Here is a 9,801-nt window from a genome sequence, read left to right as displayed (position 1 = left end):
GCATAAGGGAATGTATCATCCCGAGTTTAACTTAGTCCACATAAGCTTGTAATGGGCTTAGGACTAAGGGTCTGGCAAGCTGAACTCGGGTACCTTCTTTAGAACTTAAACCGGGAGAATACAGGGAATTAAAGCTCACCCCAAAACCTAATTTCAAACCCTAGGATACCTTAATTATTTTCTGCTTTATTTTTTGTTCAAAGCATGCGAACTAGACAAATATTTTGTTAGAATTTGTTTGAAATTAGCATGCGAGATAGAGATCATAAGTTTTAGATAGTTCTTTTCAATGGAGGCTTCCAAAGGTGTTTCCGCTAGGGAACATACTCAACAGAGAGTGAAAGCCGGAGATGCAGTCCTTCAAGACTTTTTTGGGGCAAGTAGCTCGTCACTTGCATAGTTTACCCAAAGGAGCCAGAGCGGTTCGACAGGGTATTCAACCGATGACAGAAAAAAGACGGAAGACGAATCAACTTGTCAGAGGCTGTTCGAGATCAATACCATCAAAATGTTTTTTGTCTCTTAAAGATGTAACACTTTTTTCCCCCAATAAGGATTATTTATAATAATAGACACATTTTTTGGATCAATGCCTCGAACATTGCATGAATTATGCATTTAAACATATTTTGCATTTTGTTATTTTCTTTTCATTCGCATTAACTAACGGAAGAATGTCTCATCGGAAAGGAATAAATACTGGATACACCACCTCAAGCGTTGGACATACCCCATCCGCATAACACCCGCTTGAAAAAGAAGAAGATGGAAGCCAGAATTGCTCAGATCGAGGAGAAAATGTTGAAGCTCCAAAGAGAGTTGGAAGACAAGATAAACCAGAGCAGTCGAAGTGCTCTGGCTGCAATCGCAAAGAGCCAAGAGTCCTTGTTCGATCAAATTATGGCCAAGTTATCTAGTCTACATCAAACGAGTGCACCTGGGGTAGGTTCATCGGAAGGGGTAACTATACCACCTATCCCGCAAGTGGTTGTCTCACCTGAAATCTTACCAGAACTTTGAGGGGACTCATCTGCTGCAAAAGCAAAGCCCTCGTCCACTGTATTTAACCCTAAGAATAATTTGGGTTATTACCATATACCGGATTCGGACGAAGAGGACAAATCAAAGAAGATGGAGGAGAAAATCAAGCAATTGGAGGACCAAATGAAGGTAGTTAAAGGAGACCATGACTACCATGGAGTCAATGCCACGGAACTCAGTCTAGTCCTAGACTTGGTTCTTCCTCCAAAATTTAAGTCCCCAGAATTCGAGAAGTTCAATGGAAATAGTTGCCCATCCACTCACATCACCATGTTCTGCCGAAAGATGACAGAATATGGAGGAAACAAGCAACTCCTGATACATTGCTTCCAGGAGAGTCTGTCGGGCTCAGCCATCCGATGGTACAACCAACTAATCTGATCCCATATCAAGACTTGGAAGGACTTAGCTAACCCATTTCTAGAACAATACAAGCATGTTAAGGACATGAGGCCAGATCGAGTTATGCTAAAAAGCATGAAAAAGAAGCATAACGAGAGTTTTAGGTAATACACACAAAAATGGAGGGATTTGGCTATACAAGTTCATCCGCTCTTGGATGAGAAAGAAATCCAGAAGCTTTTTGTACAAACCCTGAAGGTTCCACACTTCCGACACCTGGTTGCAATCACATCAGGAAGCTTCTCAGACTTAGTTATGGCTGGAGAAATGATGGCGTCGGCCATAAAAAAGACAAGATTAAGGATGGGGAGGCCAGTAAGAAACCTCCTATGAGGGAGAGGGATGGAGAAATTAACAACGTCCACCACGTCAATAAAGTTGTTACAATCTCCAGCCCAAAATCAACTGCAACTGTACCATCAGGTATTTCTAAACAAGATTTCAGAGAACCCCGGAAGGAAAGGGAACATTTTGACCTTGTTTCCATGACCTACATAGAACTTTACCGGCAACTTCTTAACACCCACGTAGTGTCACCATATCCGGTGGAACCCATGAAACCCCCATACCCCAAGTGGTATGATGAGAATGCTCATTGTGAATATTACGGCGGCGTCCCAGGGCACACCATTGATAATTGTTACGCATTCAAGAGAATCGTGCAGAAGATGCGTAACCAGAACTGGATCGACTTCAACAACTTCGGGGCATCCAAGTGAGGAAGATCATTTCATCATTTGAGGCATTTTGTTTGAATTTGTTTTTTTTTCATCTTTTCTCAAGTTTTTTGTAAAGACATTTGAATAAATTTATGTTACTTTAAAGATGACGAGCAACGAATCAAATTTGTAAACTTACAATTCTTTGAATATCAGCTGTATTAAAATATTATGTAAATGATTCAGAGTTACAGATCTTTGACAAAGTAACAAAATAAGGACTTTACCCCGAAAGGCTCGAACACTATACATTTCCCTTACAAGAACCAATATAGCCTTCTCCTCTCATAAAAGAATGAAAAGAGGCTTGGTATTTAGATGTTCATAGGTACGGACAACATGGGGCATCTTTTACATATGACATTTCTATACTTTTTGTTTAAGACGTTCAGTGATGATAATGATCTTCATGGATGGAATAGTCGAGTAGGTGAATCTAGTTTAGGTCAGTTGCTTGGAAATTGAACTCTAAATATGAGATTCCTTGACTTTCAACATCACCTAGACTATAACAGGTTCATCTTGACAAACTTAAGAAATTGGATCCGTATACCCAGATTATAATATTATATATATGCAATAAAGTTTGAACTATCCCTCTAGAGCAATTGGTTAAACGCTCCGGCTTTATGGATAAGATTAAGCTAGCCTGATAAAGGTTATTATAATATATATACAATAAAGCTTGAGCTATCCCTCTAAGGCAATTGGTTAAACGCCCCGACTTTATAGATAAGATTCAGCTAACCTGATAAAGGTGTTTATATATTGAGTTGTCCCTATAGAACAATTGGTTAAACGCCCTGACTTTATGGATTCAGCTAGCCAGACAATGGAAAATTAAATCAAATTTATCTAAATAAGGAGTTTTGGTAAAAATAGACTAAGGGAGTTAAGGAACACCTGTTATAGTCAAATTCACATGAGCACTCAAGAATTCCATTTTTAGACCGATATTTCTGCACTACATTTGTTAGAGGAGCTTACAAAACTTGAACAAATGGAAGATTTTAGAGAACCGAAATAGAAGGTCTAGTAATTGATAATGCTAGTTGCATCATTTTGTCCGCATCCAATTAAAATGCCAAGCCAAAGAAAAAGCAAGTTGCAATAACAAAAAAATGACATTTTTTTTATGGCTGAAACCTTAGGTCAACCTAAAGGCAACTCATACACTTAAATATTTGTCAAAGAGCTATAAATCTGAAAGCATTAAACGAGCTATTGATTCCTTTGATATTCTTTGAACTCATGTTTATGATTTGATTCGATTTGATTGCGAGCCTGAATTAAAGGGCAATGTTTTACATAATTCTTCTTCTTCATATTTTTTCCCTTCTAAATAAGAGAAAGGAAAAAACATTTTTAAATAGGACAGTCTCAAATGTGAAAGGCTGCAACCCGAGAAAAAAATGGGGCATGATCGATTCCAAGGATCAAGATCGGTAGACAAAGCACGAGACTCCGTCTAAGGCTAATTCATATTGCATGCATCTTAGACATACTTAAGAGCATTACATTTATCATTTTTTACATGCATAATTTTTGCAGCTTCAGAAGCAAGTTTCGACTTCATGATGAAAGATACTCGATTCGAAAGCTCTTTTAAAGATTAATGGTGGTTGCTTGACTCAGCAGTGAGAAGCTACACCTCAATCGACTTGACATATCTACAGATCTCATAATCAATTTCAGATGGGTTCGAAACCTAATTCAGAACGAATCCAGATTAGCTTAACTCAATAACAAGTAGCATGATTAAATTTATTAAATTAAATAACTATATTTACACTTTTAGTTCGCAGGTCATTTTAGTAGTAGCATGTAGCATAGATCTTGCTTTTTTCTATTTGATCTATTTGATATAGTCATAAGTCTTTTTCTATCAGTAACTTTCTTTTGTTAGAACAAGCATCGATACGAAGGAATTCTCAAATGCAGCACTTGCTGATTTCATCTTCATTCTAAAGCATTAATAGATATTAAGATAGGGGATGTTCGGAACTGCACAAGATTTTGTTAGTGTGTTGAGAGAGCTTGGTATTTATATCGTGGATGAGTTTTGATGGGAAGGGATGCGAGATGCAAGAGAAGTTTTCATAGTTTTTGTTAGTGTATTGAGAGAGTTGTTGAATACTTGTATGGGCTGTAATTTTTTTGTTGAAATCATTTACAAGTGCTTCCAATTTTTTTGTCCACGTATCTACTTTTAAAAGTATTAAATTATATTAGTTAATCTATTTTATTGTATTGAAATCAATAAATTATTTATATTATCTATAAATTTTATTTGACATACTTACAGAAATATAACATTGAATTTTATATTAAAAATGTTTTACAAGTGCTTTCAATTTTGTTGTCCACGTATCTACATTTAAAGGTATTAAATTATATTAGTTAATCTATTTTATTGTATTTAAATCAATAAATTATTTATATTATCTATAAATTTTATTTGACATACTTACAGAAATATAACATTGAATTTTATATTAAAAATGTTGTAAAATTTATTTTTGTAAAATCATTTTTTTAATAAAATTTAAAAATCAAAATGTATATTTGTTTACTGAAAACAGATTTTGGGAATTGTTTTCAAAAAATTAAATAAACAACAGAAAACATTTTACACTACAATACCCAAACAATGGAAAATGTTTTTTGAAAAATGTTTTTTGGAAATTGTTTTTTGAAAAATGTTTTCTATAAATGTAATTCATTTTCCGTAATTCATTTTCCAGAATTCATTTTCTGGAAAATGTTTTTAGTGAAACAAACAATCCCTTAATTGCATTATTTAAATAGTTAAGTGATCTAATTGAAAAAATTACAAAAAATACGGTCAAAATGGAAAGTAATAGTTAAGTGGTCATAGATATAGTTTACCTTGAGGAAACATTTGGTGCGTAGAAAATACCATTACCAAGAGGAATAGTTTTTTCCAGAATTGTATTCCCACGTTTAGTTTATGGAAAATGTTATTATGAAGTAATAACTTATTATCAATAGTGACATTTTTTGGTTAAAACGACGAGAATGACATTAGTTCCAAATTCTTAGGTATTACACAATTACCGTCACTTTGGACAAATATACACCTGGAATAATGATTTCTTTTTATATGGATCCTTATCAGTTTTATTCTTTATGTTTCACTCGAAATAATAATAATAATAATATACAACAATTTGATTTAATAAAATATTAATAAATTTTAGTAGCTAAAATTATTAATGTTTTGAATTATTTAATATATTAATCATTTATAATTTTATGGAGTGAAAAAATGATATTATTATAAAATATGTGATTATTTAAAATAATATCTAACTTTGAGTTATTAAAAAATAGATATTATAAATTGAAAAATAATATCTTTATCCACTCAAGATCATAATATTATTTATGTTTAGGAAATATAGAATTGCATATTGTTGAGTCAATTGAAAGGATGAAATATCCAAGAGGGGTGAATTGACAATAAAAAAATTGGTGGAAGCTTAAGAGAAAAAAAATAAACAAATGAACACAATAATTTAGAGTGGTTCGACTTTATCAACCAAAGTCCACATCCACTACCTTAGCTATCCACACTAAGAATTTCCACAAATTCACTAATTTGTATCTACCTTTGAGAATAAGGTGTATCCTTACAACTCCCTCATGAATTATACCCCAAATTCTTGAGGCACTCTCTCAAAGAGAAAATTACAAATTGCAAACTTATAAAATACTCACTAGAAATGTGTTTGCACAATTCAATAACAAACAAGAACACTTGAGAAATGAATACAAATGAGTACAAAAAAGTATTATTTGAAAGCAAAAAGAATATTGAAAAATGTTGACTTGATTTGGCTCAAATTTGTTGTTTATGGCTTTCTCTTTTGTCTCTTGTCTTCACAAATAACTTGGGATCTTGTTTATATACTCCCTCAATCAATTCCAACCATTTGAGTTGTTGTGGGAGTGAATAGAGCCATTGGGGGGCAGTTTCCTGTATTAAATTTTGCTCAGAAGTTTGTAGTATCGATACTTCGTCTATCAGTACCGATACTTCGTCTATCAGTACCGATACTCCCTGCATTAAATACAAAAATTTGACAGTTGGGAAACTCCTGTATTGATACTATCACAAGGGTATCGATACTACTATATTCAGTAGTATCGATACTATACATAGTATCGGTACCATTTTAGTATACTGGAATTTGAAGGACTCAAAACCAAGAAATGTAGTATCAGTACCATCACTAAAAGTATCAGTACTACTACACTAAGTAGTATTGATACCGTATATGGTATCAGTACCATTTTAGCATTCTTTTTTTATAGTATCAGTATTACCTCAACAGTATTGGTACTATTCTAGTAGTATCGACACTACTATGCTTAAAAATCATTTTTGACTCGATTAAAGTTTGAAACCCTTAGTAAAAATTATTTCAAAAATATTTCCAGTATAGGACTCAAATTTTCAGTAGAGTAAGGAGTAAAAATTGACATTTTAACTTTAAAGAATAATTTTATATATACGAATGACTGAATCGAATATAATCTTAAAATTTGTAAAAACTAATTAACAATTTTGTTTGGTATATCAAAATATCAAAGTGTTTTCAACAATCTTCCCCTTTTTGATATAACAAAACATTTTTAAAAAATTAAGATTTACTAGAAAAATTGTAACATCCTCAATACCGGGTGAGTGACTAAATTGTAAAACTTCAGAATTTGGTGATTTAAGCAGAATAATTGAATAGTTCGATGACTTATTTGAAAATATTTCCTGAAGGGTTATTAGTAATTATTAAAAGAATTAAAGGGCAAAATGGTCATTTAACTTAGAAATGGATAAGATAAGGATATATACGGGGATAAGGTTGAGAGATTTCTACAGAAATATCTTCCTTCTTCTTCTTCTCCACCGTGAACCCAAGGGAGCAAAGGTAAGTTTTCTGGTTAATTGGTTATTTGTTTATTTTAAGTATAGATTTTGATCCTTAGGTGATACTTAAGCTTAAGGAAAGCTTAAGTTATCTTATAATCAAAAGATGAAGAAGCTATGAGAGATTAAAATAAGAAGTTTCTAAATGAAATTCTGAAAAAAATAGTTGATAAAGGAATTTGGAGATGGAATTTGACTTGTCATCAACGTAATTAAGATGTATGAAGTGATAGAATTGGATTTAGAACATGTTGGAAATTGAGTATGATTCTTAAATTCTATATGGATAATAAGATTTTGAGGTTTAAGATGTAATAAATGAGTATAAATTGGTTTAAGTACATGTATGTGAGTTAAGAACATAAAAGGGGAAGAAACATGAAGTGTAGAAGCTGAAAAGAGTTAATTTTCGTGCTTAAAATATGAGTTCTGGGCAAGGTGTATCAGTACACATTCAATATGTACCGATACACTCTTAAATGAAGAAACATCGAATACAATAAGTGTATCGATACACATGAAGTGTATCGATGCACCCCTTAAAATGAAAACATCGAATGTAATTTGTGTACCAATACATAGGCAGTGTACCGATACACCAATTAAGGAATGTACCAATACACTATGGAGTGTATCGATACCTACCTTAAATAAGAAATGATATAGCATTTCCTTTAGTTTAAGAAAGGGAAGATTAGAGTATATCAATTAGAATATTGATATGGATCTATGTATTGTTATGTAGATATAGAATGTAATCCTTTTCCGGAACCATCGAAGAATTAGGAACGACCAAAGTAAGCAAGGCTAAGGTGAGTGCAATTTAAATTGTACTTATGTTATCGAACATACAATGGCTTGCGATGAGCTAGTGACGGAGTTACTATGGTAAGAAGTGACTCCTGAAATGTTATATGATTGATGTGATTCTTATGTGTGCATGAGTACATGAAAATGGGCATATGTTAGTATATGCGACATGATCTACATGATTACATGAATATGCAATATGTGATATATGTTATATGATACGAGATAGATGTTTACACATACATGTGGTATGTGACAGAAGAAAAGAAATATGTGATCATAAGAGCAATGATATGAATGCATGAATAAATGAAGCATAATGATAGTGCCTATGTTATGTGATATGAGAACTAGGGGTATAGTTGGCATGCCAAGAGTCAAGTATTACCTATGTTCTTCGGGACATATGAACTATTTACCTATGTTCTTCGGGACATATGGATTGTTTACCTATGTTCTTCGGGACATATGGATTGATTACATATGTTTTTCGGAACATATGGACTGGTCCTTCGGGACATCGATTGAGCTGTGTTGACAGTATAATAGTGCACAACCTCAATGTACTCACATACCTTAAGTTCTCAATAATGTACATGGGCTTATAACAGGTATTAAAAGTGTTGTTATTGTTATATGTTATTATGTTATTATGTTATTACTCTTTACACTGAAGTACAAGTGACATGATTGAATGATTTGATTATATGTTCATATTTATAAGAAATGCATTATTATTATATTTTATGCCTCACTAAGTCTATGACTTAGGGTGTAAGTGATTTACACGTAGGTACTGAGAAGCAGGAGGATCAAAGCTAAGTTCAAAGGAACAACATATCTCTGCTCAAAGATCATATCAGAAGTAAATTACACAATATGTCTTGTTATGAAATAAATCGGTTGGCATGTAAACAAAGTTGTTAAGTATGTATGCTCTGATCGAGTTTGGTAATGTTTTAAACATACTGATGTAAAAGAATAACTTTCTGTTAATGAAAGTTTAAATTTTTATTGTTTTTATAAATGTACATGTTTTGAACAGTTGATGTGACATCTCAGATTCGTATTCGGGTCAAATACAGGTTGGGGTGTTACAAAAATACTCCCCTTTACTTTAACATTTATCTCCTTTTTTGTTAAATCAAAATGATTCAATAAAGAATAAACAAGATATAGAATATAGTTGTAAAGAACAAATGTTCCAAATAGGTCAGTCAACATAAGTAATATCCAAAATATAGTAGGCATGGTCATAATAAGAGGAAACATGGCTAAAAAATGTGAAATATGATAAACATAAATCCGATCATCCAAAACATAAAAGAATTACCAAATCCAAAATATCAAAGGCGAAGACATTCAAAGGAAAATATAAGTTCAAAGTATGACATTGCATCACCAACGAAAAAGCAACTAGGAAAGCAAAATCATCAAGCATCCAGAGGAGGATCAGGATCCGAAGGGGTGCATGGAAAGAGGCAAAGTCTCGAGAAAGAGCATCAAGCCTATCCGTCACCGCATCGAATCGTGCTAGGATATCGCGTTGGGAATTCATATGTATTTCTTGCATCTTGGACACCTAAGTCCCCAGGGCAGTAAAGTGGGACTCCATAGATGCAAAACTCAAATCTAGTGTCTCCATCATGGATTGAAAATAAGGAGGCATCGCACAACCAGCGCTAGGAGGCTCATCAGGGAAGCGATTCACGGGATCATCAACATCATGTAAACCATAATCGTCCTGAGATAGGGCAGAAGCCGGAGCCGCTCGAGATGAACTAGCACCAAGCGTCTCTTTTGGTTTCCTTTCCAATTTTCTCCAATTTGAGTCCATCCCGACTTGCGGAGAGAGTTACGATTGATTGCGGTACCCAA

This window comes from Hibiscus syriacus, unplaced genomic scaffold (genome assembly GCF_006381635.1).
Source record: "Hibiscus syriacus cultivar Baekdansim isolate YM2019G1 unplaced genomic scaffold, ASM638163v2 tig00110637_pilon, whole genome shotgun sequence".
NCBI classification, from domain to species: Eukaryota; Viridiplantae; Streptophyta; class Magnoliopsida; order Malvales; family Malvaceae; genus Hibiscus; species Hibiscus syriacus.
The sequence above is the reverse complement of the archived record's forward strand: the minus strand, read 5'-3'. Positions refer to the sequence as shown.